A 16,633-nucleotide genomic window follows, 5' to 3' on the forward strand; every position below is an offset into this window, starting at 1 on the left:
CCTTCCTGTGTATTTTCTTTCAGTCCTCAGTGTGTACCAGGGTACAGGATGGGTAGGAACGCTGCGAAGTAGCACTCAGTCATGATCATAGTTTATGGTGGCTGGTGAATAAATACCAAGAAGAGCTTTCTCCTGTGATTTTTGAACCCAGATGCAGAGGACTTCTGACACAGCTGAGGGAAGAGCCTAACGGGCAGTGCAGTTACTGGATGCAGCAGTTCCTGTGCTGCTGGGGAAGAGGATGGGAATACAAAGGTGGTTAAAGCTGCAGTTGTGTTTTGGAAACCTCTCGGTGACACTTTTAGCGTCTGTTACCTAAAAGCCTGAGGCTCATGACAGACTCATGACCTAAGACAGGAGCAGATAAAACAACCCAGTGATAGCAATAAGTGTTTTTATCCCCTCAAAATTTTTGTCTGAGCTCTAGAACAGCCCATTTAAGCCTGCCGGTCAGGGCGTATCCCCTTGGTCGCTGCTCCTGTGGCAGCTGTGGCGGCGGTCGCCCAGGGCCCGGGCTCTCCTCAGCTCACGGGCGGGCACTGCCCGTGCTGGCACCCTGGGAAATGGAGTCCCACCTCCCCGGCAAGCCTGCCTTCAGCTGCAGGGCCCGACCCGCCGGGCTGCGTGTGGCAGCTGACACCCTCCTGCTAAGCCCTGCTCCCAGCCGCGACCCCGCGCCCGCCATTTTGGGCCTCGGCGCCCCCTCAGCTTGGCGCCCCCCCCATGCCCGAGCTGGAGGGGCGGGGCCGGGCGGCTCACGTGACGGCGGGGTCACGTGGCGGGGGAGCCGGGCCCAGCCGCCGCCGCCGCCGCCGATCCGGGAGCGGCGAGAGCCGGAGCCGGGCGGGCGCGGGGCGGGGACGGGACGGGGACAGGACGGGAGGGGGCCCGGGGCTGCGAGCGGCCGCCGCCGCCGCCACCAGCACGACCACCGCCTCTGAGGTGAGCACGGGGGGCTGCGGGCGGCTCCGCAGCTGCCGTCCTTTTGTTCCGGTGGGCGGCCCCGGGAGGGCAGCCGGTGGCGGGCGGGGGGCTCGGCCGTTAACGGCACCCTAACGGTAACGGCAGCGGTAACGGCCGCGCCGGGCTGGGCGGCGGGCCGCCGGTACACCCCCTGCGTCCCTGTATCCCCTAATATCGCCGCTAAACCCCATCCCCGGTACCCCCCCGGTACCCTCCGGTGTCCCCCCGGTGCCTGCAGGGGTTTCGGTAAGGAAAAGGGGAGGCCCCCGGTGCCGCTGTACCCGCTCCCCGAGGCGCCCGTTGCGATCTGCCCGGCCGGGTTAGGTAAGAGCGCCGTGGGGGTGAGGGCTGGGGGGTGAAGCCGCTTCCTAATGGCTGGCTGCGAAAGGCAGCCCCGAAATTGAGGGTTGGCAGCCTAAAACGGCCCTTTAGGGGAAGCAGAGCGGCAGGGACCTGCACGGCATCTGCAAAAACTTGCTCGGGAAAGCGGGGCTTTCCCCACGCTATTGACACCTTCGAAGATGATTATAAGAGCCACTCACCTTTAGCTACTTCTATTTAACCTTAAATACTCAATTTCTGTTTAAAAATCGTATTAACGGAACAGATTCCTCATTACATCAACATTTCTGGTTGCACTGCTCGGATAATGCCATCACGGGTCTTTCCGTGATAGCAAAATCCCGGTGGTCCCTATGGACGCCGGCTGACAACCCGATCCTGTCACCCTGACCGGAGAAACACCTCCCTGCCAGCAGCTCCCAGCCTGCTGCCGGCTCTCACAAGGAGGATTTGCACGAGTGGACCCCTTTCGTTCTTCATAGGCAACGTGAATGTCGAGTGAGGTAGAGTTGTTTCAAAAAACTGTGTTTTTCCCCCTGGCCTCCAGTGGGGTTTTGTCAGGAGGTGGCTGTCGGTGTTTATGGGGCTGAGGGGAGGTAGCAGGTGTGCGTGTGGATAGACATTTTAAGAATTGAAAACATCTTGGAAAACCGACAGCTCGAACTGTTGACTGACTCAAAGTGAATGACTTTCACGGAAAGAGGTTTTTTTTTTTTTTTTTTTTTTGGTACAATGCATTGCTGCCTCCAGTAACAGCCTGTGGAATTTGTTCTCACCTAGTCAACAGATGTTTAAAACCCTTCAAATATTTATCTATTCTAAAAAAGCCCACTCATTTTGTGAACTGAGTTCAGGATGGCTTGTTTATTCAATGTATTTTCTTCAGTAAGATGATGAACAGATTTACGTGGTTCTCTTGTAGGTTTCCAGCAAGAAAATTGTTGCAATGTAACTTCCCCTACCTCGCTGAATGATATTTTCATCACAGAAACGATTGGTTCTGCTGAACTTCCAAACAAAAGTAATTTTGTTTATAACTAGCCTCTAGGAAAAAGCAGTACTTGTTTTATGTAATTATTAAGCATACTTAAAGTACACAGCTTTTAAAAGTACTTTTCATTAGTAGGTCTCAAAACACCTCATGAAAGAATTCAGTGTAATTATTCTTTTCTTATCTGAGGGTAATTATTCTTGTCTTATCTAGTGCTCATAAAGAGATCATTGTCTGCCTATGATTGCTCTAAGAAACCCTATAAAAAGGTCGAACAATAAGATTTCTTTATCACAAAAAATGATAAACTCACATTTGTGTTGTGTTATTTTCTTCTTAATGACACCGGAGGTCATTTCATACTGTACCTTCCATATCAAGGTTGGGAGCTAAGCCTGTGCTTTAAGTAGAGCAGACATCTCTGCTTAATCTCAGAAGAGACCCTGCAGAAGACTTAACCAAATTCATTGGTGAGTTAGAGAATGATTTGGGGTAGGTTTTGGTTCAGATGCTCGAAGTAATTGTGGTGCATGCCTTCCATTTCCACAGAGCGTGGCTGCAAAGAGGGTTTGTACAGATGTCTTTTGATACCTATTAGAAAGAAGCAGGTGTGGGGATTTTGTGTAGCCAGAATCTTCCTATTTTTGTGGCTTCCTTCCTCTTCAATGTGCAGAGCTGGTCAGGCACAGTGATTTGGAATCTCGCATTTATTTATTTTTTGGGACTGGATTTCTTCTGCTTAAGTGCCCTATTTTTTTGTAATGCATCTGGTAGCAGAACAAACCTCTGGTACTAGAGGTCCAAGGTACGCACTCTAAAATTGTTTTCCGACTATGTCTACCAATTTCAGTGTGCAGATTATTATCACTAATTATTATTATGGATGCATTTTAATACGCAATTAAGTTTAAGACTTTAGATCCTCTATACTAGTTTGGTGGTTTCTTAAATAGAACAGAAAACCATTCATGTGTGCTCTAACACAAGACAATAAAAGCATTGTCATTTAGGCGTAAAAGCTTAAGTTAGGAAACATACAAAAGAGTTGATATTGGAAGTGTTATTGTTTTATTTGTATGGGAGCTCCTTGCGATCCTATCCCAAAACAGTAGTTCGTGTAACTTGCGTCTAAGCTGTAGCTCCTTTGTTAATGGGGAACTAGGGTTTCTCTACTGTAAGGAAACATCTGTGGACAGCCTTATAGGTGTCATCGGTGATTTCATTTGACTCCATGTCCAAACAGGGCTTGCTTGTAGGCAGAGTAGGATCTAGACTCATTAAATCTGCATGGATTCAGATTACTTGAGGGGGGGGGAAAAATTCCAAGAGCTCCAGTTTCCAACAGGAAACTTTTCTGCGTATTTTTGTTTTCATTTTGTGACCCAGCATCTCTGCTCTTGGGTGTGTGGGACCGTTATTTTCATCCTTGCTTGTATACTTGATCAGTTATTTCTGTGTTATTTTTAACTAATGCCTTTGTTTACACCATTTCACAGTACTTAAAAGTTTAATATCTTTTAAATGGTCTATAATAATAGTTTTCACTTTGTGCTTATACCTACAAAAGACCTTAGTGCTCCTCAGCTGCTCATCAAATCCTTGATATAGCTATAGTACATCAGAGCTGGTCTGGAGAACTTCCCACTGGAAATCTGGGCTGCTTGCATGGCATGGAGGTCCTGGTTCGTTTGTGAATGTTGCCTCCCGCACAGTTTCAGAGCTAGCAGATTCTTCTGGGAGTCATATGCTCTCCTAGTTTCCTGGGTTCAAATGTTCCCCAATGTCCTTGTCTAGTGCAGAACACTTTTTGCAAAACATGCATCTGAAGATTAACTTTCCCATTAAAATATAAGAGATTTAGCGCTTCTCAGTACTACTGTCAGTCTGTCCTGTCGTTTGTCTTTTTGCTTTGTACATGTGATGGAATAGATTCCTCTCCTTTGAAGACGTTCTTCTCATTAAATATTTGCCGAAGCAAATATCTTGACAGCTAAACTGATTTCTAAATAAAATCTTCAACTATCTCATTTCATTAGTTTGAATAATAATTGCAAAGTAAAATTTAGAGGAAGGCCAAACACATCTATTCACCTAGCCATTTGAAGAAAATTACTGCAAATACTTTCCTGGTGTTACTTGGCACCATTTAAGCAGATGAAAACCGTAGGAAGGACTAATGAGTGTTGGATACAGCATGAAACAAAAGAGGTGTTTTGCATGTATACTAAAAATATTGTCGAAGAAGTGCGTGGGAAGATAAGCAGGAATAAAGTCATTGCGAAAAGCAGAGGTTGGTTGCCCACTGTGGTTGCGGTGGCTCACAGTCTGCAGGAGGCTCTTACTTGGAAAAAGACCTCAGCTAACAGGGTGCTTAAATTGGGAGGGGGCAGTGTGAGAGGTTGTACGTGCTCATGTTTATGTTGGGGGATGTCTGCACAGTGGGAGCCCTGAGCTGCCGGGCACCTAAATGTCACTTGTAATGTTCCCACTGCCTGTACTCAATAAAGAACAGGTCTCCCTGTCTCAGTGGCATGGTGGAATGACCTCTAGGAAATCCTTACATTTATAAATAACTGAAAAACAAAACACAACCCCAAAGATCTACCTGTCTAATATCTGGCTAAAATACATGAAAGGGAGGTTGACTAACACGAGCCCGCTGTTGCAGACAAGATAGGCTGTGGATAATAGTTAACGTTGTATAAAAATATCAGAAATGTTACTCAGAAAGCTATTTTAAGTGTTAAGTAAAACTTGAAAGGGGGAGTGATTTCAGCTAAGGGAGAAGGAGGAAGAGTTATATATTTGTGGTGTCTTCCCCTGCTCTCATGAGTGATGTAAGTATATTAAGAACTGCTGCTGTATAAATATCTTGGCTGCCATACAAGTGCCCTACATAGTGTTTGGAAATGAGGGAATTGAACAGTGTAGGTGTTGAAGCAGCTTTAGATATTTTACCTTCCTTTCTCCCGTGCATAGAAATACGGACCAAAGAACAGCATATGAGCTCAGACCAAAGGTGTTTTCTGCATCAGTGCCTTGGTTTTTGACAGTGGAGGATGGCAGATGCCTAGGGAAAAGTATCCTGGGGCATGCAGGTAGCTGGGTATCTGAAGGAAGTATCACCAGCTTCTAGCAGGATATAGGTTTGGGGTCTCTGATTTGGTATTTAATCATTTAGTTTTTAATAGTTGTGAATTTATGCACATTTTTCTTTTATCCTCAGTCATCCTCCCAAAATAAGGCATTCCTGAATAATTTGGAAACAGAACATGTATGTAATGAAATGGCTCTTTCCTGGTAGTCATTACTTGAATTTTTACTTCATTTGTAAAGAAAGAATGATGTAAATCGCTCTTTGGATTTGATTTGTTTATTCCAGGCTTAGATTGCTCTGGAGACTTCCTAGCACCTTCCCTGTTTGATGTGAACTTACCCCTGGCTTGGATTTTTCCTTCCTCCTCTTTATTGTTGGTGTTTGTTAGTAGATCTTGAAGGATCTTTTCATTGATGCCTTAAGGCAGAGATCCTTAAGGCACTGTGTTCTTATTTTTTAATGTGTCGGAATAGAAAATGGCTTCTATTGTCTGGGAACTCTTTGCAAAATTAATTAGATGAAGCAATAAAGGTAGTTGAATTCTAGGAGAGAGATTTAAATAAATGCATTTGAATCTTATAAAGACATGGGAAGCTATGCAGTGAAAATCTGCTGTCTTGGATGAATGATCAAGGGATAAAATTGAACAAGCTTATGTTACTAGTATGAGATTTGGAACCGTTTGCAGCTTTTCCAAAGTGCAGATAAAAATGGGGAAGAGATGTGGTTCTTCTAAAGATACCTATAGCAAGCCCTATTATGATAATAGGCCACCTCGAGCAAGAATAGTCTGTTTCTGTGAACCAAAAAAAAATTCTGTGCAGCAACAGGGCTCTATTAAAAGCAAACACAAATCATAGGATTAAGTGATTAAGTCATCTTCCTCTGAGTTACAGACCTCTCAGAGGTGGATTCCTTCCAGATTTTGCCAACCTGCTGAGGAGCTATTCTTGCTTTCTTTATAGCAGTAGAATACCTCTGTGGAACATATATTAAATCCAGTATACATTGTTCCCAGGGTTGCAAAGAGAATTTGAGGGTTTGGAAGTCTTCGCTGTGGTAAGATTGAGGAAAGTACACTGTCTAAAAACGTATGCCTTGAGTTCAGTACTAGTGCCTGTACAATATTAGCTCCCCTCTTACATTTCCAGAAGATCAAGCGCTTCTTTTTATTAATAAAGAAACTAGCTTGGAAATTGTTCTTTCTTCAGAGGGGAGAAATGAGAGACCACTGACATAAGAACAATGTTACAGCACTGGAGGTGAGTGAGAAGATTATATTGGGAAGTCTCATCATAGTTTTGCTTTCAATACCGTGTTGGGGAGTTTTGCAATTGTAGTTAGTAATATACAGAGCAGATGGCCAGCACAGTGGTTGTTCTGGGCTAAAAGTGACCAGTAATGCTTCAAGATTTCGTAAAAGATAGTGCCGTGTTTTCACAGGGTGCAAGAGTCTTTAGTCGCTATCATCGGGAGGTTGAACACTTGACTTAATTCACTCATCCCTTTTCCCCTTTGGAATGTGGTGTAAATGCTTCTGGTGTGAGGAAACTTCTACTTGGTTTGGAGAAAAAGTATTTGTGATTTGATTATCTAGTGTTGCAGCGACGAAACAAGCTCTTGCTGGTTTTAAAATAGCATTGCTTATTGAAGCTCTAGAAATACTGGGAAAGCTTTGTTCTCTGGTTTGCATTTGAATGTGTTCTTCCTTCTTGACCAAGGATAAGAGTGAAAAACGAGAATCTTCATTGGTGGAAACAGCCTGTTTTCTTCATGTTGGGCAGAGAATGAGCACTCCTAAAAACAATCATGGGACCTTTACATGGGAAGGGATAACCTGCTTGTGAGAATGAGTCTCCAGGAGAAGATCTTTTACTCGTAAGGTTTTAGAAAGGAAAGATGTAATGGAACAGATGCGTCGTGAGGATTTGGGTTGTACTGATTTGCCTCCAGCTGCATTGTCACAGTTTTGACAAATATCACCTGATGACTGAGTGTCCGTACTGATGTGGGACTGTCTGTTTTCACTGGTGTTTACTTCTGCTGTGATTTGTTGGGTATGTAGACGAAGATTTCATTGCTTTCTGAGCCTAACGCTTACGCAAGCTCTTGGAATTCTCCCCTGGAATATTTTTAAGAGGCTTGCTTTACTGCCTTTTTTGCTGGCAGGACTAGTGTGAAAGCATTCAATGAAAGATCTTTAAGTGCTGATAATGTTCAGTTCTGTCTCCCTTTTGATTACCCCAAATTACATTGTTGACTGCATTTTTTCCATACATAGGTCTAATTTTATCAAGTGTTATCACCCTGAGATGATGCAGGTGGAACTGAGAAAGCACTGGAGAATGTACTAAAGAGTATATGACTTCTGAGCTTGTGTCCTTAGGCTGTGTGCGTGTGAGCTTGTTTTTGTGTTTTGTGGTGTTTTTTTTTCTTCACTGATTAGGACAATTTCTTCCCATCTTTCCAGTTAAGAGTTCTGACCCCATTTCATGGTTTCCTTCCATTGAAATTTACAATTTTGCGTTATGCTAGGAGAGAATATGTTTTATAATTGCTTCCTTGTTTCTTCTACATCTTTATAGCAAATGCAGTCGGGAAAGAAATCTCATTTTGTTTCAGAACACCTCATTATGTTAGCTGATCTAAGGATCTAGCTGGAAAGTTGTCCCAGCTTAGAAATAAATAACAATTGCATGCACACAGACTTGGCTGCAGAGCGAGATCTATTTTTAGAGAAGGGTCCTGTCCTATTTTCACTTAATTTTAACGACGGTGAGTTTTACCTTCGTTTGAGACATCCTAATGACTTTTGGATCTTATCCAGGCCTTCCTAATAGATAAGTGTGCGAGTCCTCTGAATCAGATTTCAGAGCCGTTTGTGTAGGGGAAGCCCCACTTATCTGCCAGATAACCTCAGGTATTCCAGTCATTCCTGGGCTATGTCCGAGGTGCTGCCTCTGCTTGCCTGCTGTTTATGGAGCAGTCTTGTGACTGGGAAGCCAAAGGCAGGCTGCAAGAGGTTGCTGCCACATAAATCTAATGTATTAGAAAGCAACTGCAATCCCATGTAGATTAGCATTCTGATGAAGTGTTTTTTCTTTTTTTTAAATGAACCTGTGTTAGTCAAAGTTGACAGTTACATTTGGGTTTTATTTTTTGTTGTGCATTGTTGGTGGTTACAGCGGCAGCCTGGGACTGCTTTTCTCCCAGTTCTGTCATGAGCTGCTGTATTGCCTTGAGGTGCTTAATTGTCTTTACTCAGCTGTATGCTATTAGAATAATGTTGGTTTCTTACTTCTCCTAGGATCACTGAGGCTAGCATAGCACTTTCAGGACACTGGATAAAAGATGTAATGTTCAGGGTCATGTTAAAAGAAACCATCATATAGTTGGACACAAGTTGAACATTGACTCAGCTGAGGATGAATAGGCTGGGTAAAGGTTAAAAAAAGTGGAAAAAATATGAGAGGGTGAGCTATAAATACTGTTATGCAACTCCTTATTTCCTTTCTCTCTTGGTGATTCTTGGGATTGTGAGCTTGCACGACGTCTCTTACTGTCTGTAAACCATCAGACAGAGCGATGATGCTGTGAAGTAATGATTATTTGGAAAAGACTGGCAAAAAAAATGCGTCCAGTGTGAGGCATAATCAGACATCTCCGCTAAAGCACTACCGTAGTTGAAATACTCCTCCACCTGTTCGCAGATAGCGAATCAAGGACTGTCTCTGAATTAAATGCGGTGTGTTGCGAGCCCTGGGTGGCAGCAGTGACGAGCCTGTATCGATCACTCATTGGTAAGGGTGTGCTTGTGACAGAAGGGCTGATTGGGCAGCCTCGTGCGTTTCTCTCTCTCCTGTTTAGTAGGAAACACAGCTGTTGACTATTCAACTTCTTTTTATCCATAGAGATGCCTTTTGGCCACAGGTTTTTGGGTAAGGAGTGTTTTCATTTTTCATGATTCTTGTGTGATGTCTGTGTTTGCTGAAACAGAACGAATAAAGCAGGGATGCTCTTTGCTTGAAAAATCTCATCCTACCTGCTTAGCATTGTTTCTGGAGGACAGACTCTAATTCCTGTAGTAATTTTCTTTAATATTTACTCAGCTGTTATGCCTCAGATTTATGTTTGAATAGTACTGCGTATGATATGTGAAATACATTTTATCTTTATCATAGATAGGTTAAGGCCAGAATTAAGCATTAAGGTTATGTAGCCTAAGCTTCTAAATGGGGCTGTCTGCATTTATGTGAAGGAGTTGGGTGTTTGTGGAAGCAGTGTTGTGTTTTTTGCATCCCCAACCTGCCTTTCCTCCCTTCCAAGAGAGTAATGGGATTTTCTATTGTCATTAGACTTAAATTCATGATCCGGGTGTGATGCTTGTTCTGTCAGGTAGTCACATATTATTAGGTTTGATGTGTTTGTTCTTTTGATATGTTTGTGTTTTCCTTCATTCAGTTACAGGTCTTTGAAAGTTACTCCTTTCAAAAAGGAGAATTGTACTTGAAGGCAACAAGGCAAAGACAAAATTCCCTAAGTCGTGGAGAGGAGTAAGAAAAGGCAAGGAGGTCCTTGCCTCTCGTTTTGAGACTCATCAGTGTTTCACTGCAGATGTTTGTGTAGAAATGGGAGAAACAAAATTGCGTTCTCTCACGGTAATTTTCCTTGCTAGGTTTTTCAGATTGTGGTGCGAGGCTTCCTGGGTGTCTTGCCTTGAGCTGCTTGCCTGCTGTCTTTGTAAGGTGTCTTGTTTACCTCTCTTTTTCCCTTCTGTTTTTTGCGAGACTTACTCTCTCACTCTTCAGAGGTTTACTTGCCTTCTTTGAATAGCTGTGTGAATTCAGGGTTCTCTCAGGGGCTTGAGTTTGTCAAAAGATGATACCCCTGTCATGTTTCTCGCCTTGTCCCTCTGCATTTTTGAGATTTTCTTTCAGGACAAGCTCCCGTGGCTGTGCCATTGATACTCTGCATTGTTCCTCAGAGTGGTACTGTTGAAGGCTTTTGCTGTCTGTACTCTGATGTTTGTTAGGTGGCCTGTACTGTAGCACTTCAGTCTTCTCTTTCAAGCTTTTCTTGTGGGATGTTTCAAAGCTGTCCATTTTAAAGTATGGATAAGTGCTAACAGGGAGAGGAGTAATAAAAACCCGTGGGAGATGCTGGTTTCCATACCAAATACAACTCTCAGAAGCGCACAGCTTATTGGGCAACAGTAAGATATCTAGTGCACTTTGTAGCACGCTTGCTGTGAACTGACAGCCAAGGACCTTTTGTTCAGTGTTTTGGAAAATTTCAGGCCCAGAACTCTACTGTTGACTTAGTCAAAACACTACTCAGACAAAAACATACTCAGACTGTATATATATATATGATCCTATATATATATATATATGTATATGTATATATATATCTGCTGCTCTGAAAATCCTGATATCTCTTCTCATATTGAGGTTTTCACACTTAATATGCAGATATCCCCCACTCTGTGTTGTTTGGAGGATCAGAGGCTTAGGAAACATTATGATACTTCAAACTTGGAGAGCTGTTTGCCCGAGCATCCATTCACATGGTATATCTTCTGCATATTTTTTCTGATATTTACAAGCAAAGTAAGAAAAGGCTTAAGTTTTCTTAGAGTAATTTGTTTAGTCTGTTTGATTTTGTCCTCTAAATTTTGAAGTCCTTGGTGATGAGTCTAATTATCAACAAGACATTCTCTCATGCTGGTGATAAGTTTAAGTCTGCCTTGGGACAGTTGCCTCTTTAACGTGATGCCAGAGGAAAGCCTGAAATTGCTGCAGTATAGCAGCCTTCCTTATCAGCCAGAAAAGGAAAGTTTATTACAAGTGGCTTGTTAGATCCTCAGTATTATGGAAGTTCGTTTTGTATAGTATATGGTAGTCAGAGCATCCTTCAGACAAACATTGTGGTTCTTTGTGGTTATGAGCAAAATCATCAGTATCCAAGCGTGTTTGGACCTTGAGCATGCGGGAAGATATTTTGCTGAACCTATGCCTTGATCAGCTGTAAAGGTAATTTCGTACTTTCCACTGCTGGTTTTTGGTGCATGTATGTGTTGTACAAAAATTAAAATTAAATTAAGATATTCATTAGATGGAGTTTTGGAGCTGGGACGGGCATACTGTTTGAGAAGAGGAATTTTTTGGTTCTGTCCTGTTCCCCTGGCCCCAGCCGTGCCGTATGATTACAGCGATAGCCAAAAATCATAGAATCGTAGTGATTCTGGGAAGAATCTAGCATGAGGATAAGTCTCCTTTCAGGTGTTTGCAATTTGTATTCATTTTTTAAAGCAAACACATTGTATACTTCTATCAGTTGGGTCTTTATTTGAATAATATGGAAGGAATCACTGCCATCTTAATTGTTTCATCAGTATTTTATCTCTATTTTGCTTATTTTTTTTCCTAATAACATACTGTCATCTCCCTATATGAATGTAAAGTGTCTCATTTATCAAGACAGGATTATCTTGCGGGATTTTATGAACATGTCATTCCTCATGTCAGGTGATTTAACATTTCATTGGCACGCTCATAAAAATTGCTTCAATAATTTTGATTGTTTTTACTTCTTTGAGTGTAAGAGTGTCTTCTAAATGTTGTTGCTAGAATGAAGGGCACAGATTTTTTCCCCACCCGTATCCCTAGGAAGCTAATGCATCATCCCTTATATTAGGTGGCAGATGACAGTGTAGTATGTGCTCTTGGCATGTTTACTCAGCCCAGGAAACTGATACCATGCCTGAAGTCTGATTCAGAGCTTCAGCACCATGGCTTCAAAACAAGATGGCATAAATCCCATGTGTTCATCTTTTTATCCTACTCTTCTACAACAGGCACCTGCTTGCTCCCTGTATGGCCTTAATTTATTGCCCCAGAAGGAAACTTGCTCCTTGTGCCTCTGCTGTCCTCTGAGGGATTCCCTCTGGCTCATCGGGAGCTGCCTGATGGGTGATGCCATGACCTGATCTCCGCGGGAAGGGAGCAGATTAGTCACTGCTCAGGTTGGAGCCAGCTTCTAAAGATTGGCCTTACTGCTGCCACATGACACTGCAGAGCTCGACAAATAATTAAATTTTTTCTTCTCGTGTTTGTGCAAGTAAATTGCTTTGATTTGGGGTGGGGGAGAAGGTGGAAATACCAATTTCTGTTTGGTCTGTCTGTTAAGTGTCTGACAAAAGTGATGTTGATGCTGTGTTCATCCATGTGAAACTGTGCATATGCTGAGGTTTGAGATGTGAAGAATTTCTCCCTTCCTGGTTTAAACAGAAAAAAACAAACAAAAAACTAATCAAAACCCAAACAAAAAACCACACTAGTCTGTCTAAAGCCCTTTAGCAGACAAATCGTGCTGAAGTCTGGCTGTGACAGTCTGATATTTCTTTTCCTGCTGTACCTGGTGGAGACTATCACCGCTCCACTGCTGATTCATTAGGAGAGAATTTGTGCCTGTGCCTCGTACAGTTCACTTCAGAGTTTGGCTTTTTAGCTCAGCCTTATCTTTGTTGCCAGCTTTTAAACTGAGATTGAGAACCTTTTTGTGTTGTGGTGGCAATGCAGTTATATGTCCTAAATGGAAGAGGAGTTTTTTGTAGTCCAAACTTCTTTCATTTTATTTTTCATTAGGATATGTTAGAGGGCATTTGCAGAGCAGCTAAGAAGGGATACAGAAATACATGTATTTGAAGTGTTAATTTATATCTAAGTTTTGCAGTAAATTTAGCCTTTAGCATAAGTCATTAAATTTAATTAAAATAGCTTTGCTAAGAAGTATGACGTCTATGTATTGCTTGACTATTTTTTGTTGAATTTTTAAAGTATATCAGATCACCAAAATGAGGGGAATCGTGGGGTAAATATTTGGATTCAGGTTGCTGAAGGGGCATATCAGCTTGCAACAGATTTTCTTCAGTAGGCACAGACAGAAAATTGTGTGTTTATTTCAGTGTAGTTTTTGTGAATTTTTTTCTTCAAAATGAGAAAGTGTGAAAAGGCTTGTTTTAAAAGTGTAGCAAAAATGAAATGTGATGTTGAGATCTAGTAGTTCTGTTAGGGATGTGGTGTCCAGAAACAGTCACCTCCATCTACTAGCTAAAGATAGCGCTTCTGTTGTTAACAAGACAAAATAAAACCAAACTTAATTAATTTTTTAATGCAAAACATAATAAAGGTATGTGCATCCAAAATGTCTGTGTAGTTCTAGTTTATAAGTAACATTGTCTAAATCTCATAAAAATTAGGATTTGTATAAATGGAATTGTATTGTCCTTTGAAACCAACCTGACACTTGTGAGTTTGCAAAATGATCCTCCACTGTAATCCTTTACAATACTGCAACTTTTTTTTCCCTACCCCCAGCATCCATGGTGAGACTTGATTTGATGGTCGGCAGTGGTAATTTCTTCTTCTAGACTGGGTCTTGTAATGCTCATGAATTTCTGTGTGTGCTTCCAGTGGTAGGGGTGTGCCTACAGTGTATGTCAGTGGTACCTACATGGCAGTTCAGAGAACATCTGGCCCAGAAAATGGGAAGGAACATTTACTGTTGATTAACATCAAATGTGAAAATTATCAACCTGAATAAATGTGTTTAAATTATGTAATTACTTAAATGGGAATGCATAATGGCATTCCAGTTAGCAAAAAGAAGTATCAAATGTGGGGTGTAAGCTATGCTTATTTGCAAATCAGCATCTGTTTAAGGTTGCTATCTAGCAATAGGCTTTCCATCAGAAAAGAGAGGAGCAGAAATGCAGGATCAAAATTACATATTTAAATCAAGTTTCCTTGCTTGATGATTGAAATAATAGCCACACGTGGATATGGTAAATTGTTTTGAATTAACCTGGCCTGAGTGTGAACCGCAGTAGAGGCGTTTTGGCACACAATGTGTTTCACCAAATGTTGATGGATATTTTTAAACAGGAGACCAAAAAGCAGAATGTTGGTTATGGCCTTTCCTGTGAATCTAAAACAGGTAAGTTTCGAAGCTAGATGGAAACAGGAAAACATCTGATAAACTGTTCTGACTGAGTGACAGGGTCATAGCACAGACTGGATGCTGGTAACAGTAAACTCTTGCTGCTTATTTTGATGCTGTCTTCCCCTTCAGTGTTAAGGAAGACGCTCCATCTCCATCCCTTGGAGAAGGTCCACTGTCCAGCTGAACTGATCTAGTATCTTGCTGTTTCTGAAAGGTCTCCCTGCATCTAAGTCCTGTGGGTCCTGCCTGCTGCAGCTCTGATGCTCAACTGCCCCTTCAGTGAGTTGATTCAGCTCCCTCAGCTCAGTTAATTCTCCTCACTTTATTTTCAGATATTTATTTTCTGTTGTTTTAAGATGCTGAGTCTGCCCAAGGAGGAGTCAGGCAGTAAGCAGAGGGATGAGGAGCAACCAAATCTGGGAAAACAGATTGGAATAGATCATGGGAGTGTTGGAAGTTAAGAAATCTTTGTGACATCGGCTGCTTTGAACAGTTTGCTTTCCTGGTAGGCCTGTGCCTTTATTTCCTTCATCTGCTACAACAGGAATCATGCTCAAATACCTTACAAGATTGCTAAGAAGATTTTATAATATGTACATTCAAGACATCATAAGTGCTGAGAAATTGCTTATAGAAGCAATCCTGCCTTGCTGTATGCTGCCTGTGCTATTTTGCTGTGAAGAAATATTCCTTAAGAGATATTACAAAGATACTGAGTTACCATAGATAATAGCAATTCTGCTGTCCCATGTCAGCTGTGTAGTCACTTAAGGAGGAGGAACTTCAACATCTGTAAACTGGTGGATTCCAAAAGATAGGAAATATTAATAGATGTCAGTGCCAAATTTAAATGAAATAGTTCTGAAAATGTTACAGAACTTTGCGTATTTAGGAGAACATTTTATTTAAAAATAATGGGAGAATGTGAAAAAGTGAGCTGTTTGAGTGTAATTAAAGTGCTGCAATAAAATAAACTAAGAATTAAAAAGCCAGCATTCTGTCACTTTGTTGTGAAGTGCTGTGAAAAATCGTAATTAAAGATAATAGTAAGGCCTTATTTGCTCTCAGAGCAAATGTCTAGTGCCCTGACATAGAGACGGAGAAATATTTTTTTTAAAGAAAGTTGTTCTGCTGCTGCTGGAGAAGGGTGAAGCGCTCCTAGTATTAATAATGCTGTGGGAAGAGCAGGGCTAGCTGCTTGAATCATTGAGGGTTGCTATGAGAAACCCAGTAGTGTTTCCATAGGGCATACCAATGTAATTATAGAAGCTTCCTTTGAAAATTGATAAGGCTTCAGTTATTTCTAGCTCTGCTTCAGAGCAAATAAACCAACAAATGTTGAACAGAGCTGACCTGTGTGTATCCTGATCTTATTTGCAACTGCATGAGGGCTTACAGAAGATAGACTTGAGTTTGCTTTAAGTCTGCTAGAGTTATGGCCAATTTGGGCACAGTTCTGAGAAGCAGTAATGAAAAATATTCGCTATCCACCCAGAGCTGTTCTTTGTACTTGCCTTTTGGCTCTTGCGAGGAGAGCAGCAGATCCAAGAGTCACAGAACACGTTGTATGAGGGGAATGTTATGAAACTGTAAGTGCTGTGCTGCACTCTGCTTAAAAATTCTGATAAATTTAAATGTGGAAGCACTGAGCAGCAGTAATCCTGTGACATCTGTAAGGCTTTGTGTAGGAAACAAACGCTGCTTTAGTGTAGAGCATCCCAATGTATGTGCTCCCTGTCCCCATGGGAGACTGGCTGCCTAGCAGGGGATGCTGCTTGTAATCAGATCCCTGCAGCTCAGCGTTGCTCCAGCACGTTGGTCTGTAATCTAGTGATGTCTACCTTCATTTTACCATTCCTATTGCTCTCTGTAAGACGGACTTCATCTGAAATGAAAATCTCTATGCATAGAAGTGGAAACTAAAGCTTGTGCGTTACTTTTATAAAAACCCACGTCAGTGGGTGCGGTAAGAGTCATGGAAATATCAATTTAACATATGCAGTAGCATTTTCCACATGTGAGCTTTAGTTTCTCAAACTTTAATCAACAGAGGACGTGGGGTGATAGTATTAGCTCTCTAGTGTGTGTTTTTTTTTTTTTTTTTTTGCTTCCATCAGTTACAAGGCTTCAGTTGCTAATATCAACTGCAAAGAAATCTGATGGACTGGATATGATGTTATCATTTTAATGATATTTTCCCTTTAAAAAAAAATCCACAAATGTTGTTAATGCTGTTA

The 16,633-nt window shown here is 41.8% G+C and overlaps 1 protein-coding gene across 6 annotated transcripts in view; it reads left to right on the top strand.

Annotated features, from left to right (window-relative positions):
* Window positions 1-487: 487 nt before the first annotated feature.
* Window positions 488-16,633, top strand: part of TULP4 (TUB like protein 4) — a 155,726-nt gene continuing 139,580 nt past the window's right edge. Inside the window, exons 1-3 of one of the 6 annotated variants that reach the window (XM_068677202.1) lie at window positions 489-942; window positions 14,611-14,675; window positions 14,753-14,901. The gene's annotated coding sequence lies outside the window, so the exon portion shown is untranslated. Of the gene's footprint in view, window positions 943-970; window positions 1,288-1,570; window positions 1,809-9,222; window positions 9,332-14,610; window positions 14,676-14,752; window positions 14,902-16,633 lie in introns of those variants that run through there. The other 5 variants (XM_068677203.1, XM_068677200.1, XM_068677201.1 and 2 more) reach the window with 5 other exon arrangements.

Source organism: Anas acuta, chromosome 3 (assembly GCF_963932015.1).
Source record: "Anas acuta chromosome 3, bAnaAcu1.1, whole genome shotgun sequence".
In the NCBI taxonomy this organism is placed as follows: domain Eukaryota; kingdom Metazoa; phylum Chordata; class Aves; order Anseriformes; family Anatidae; genus Anas; species Anas acuta.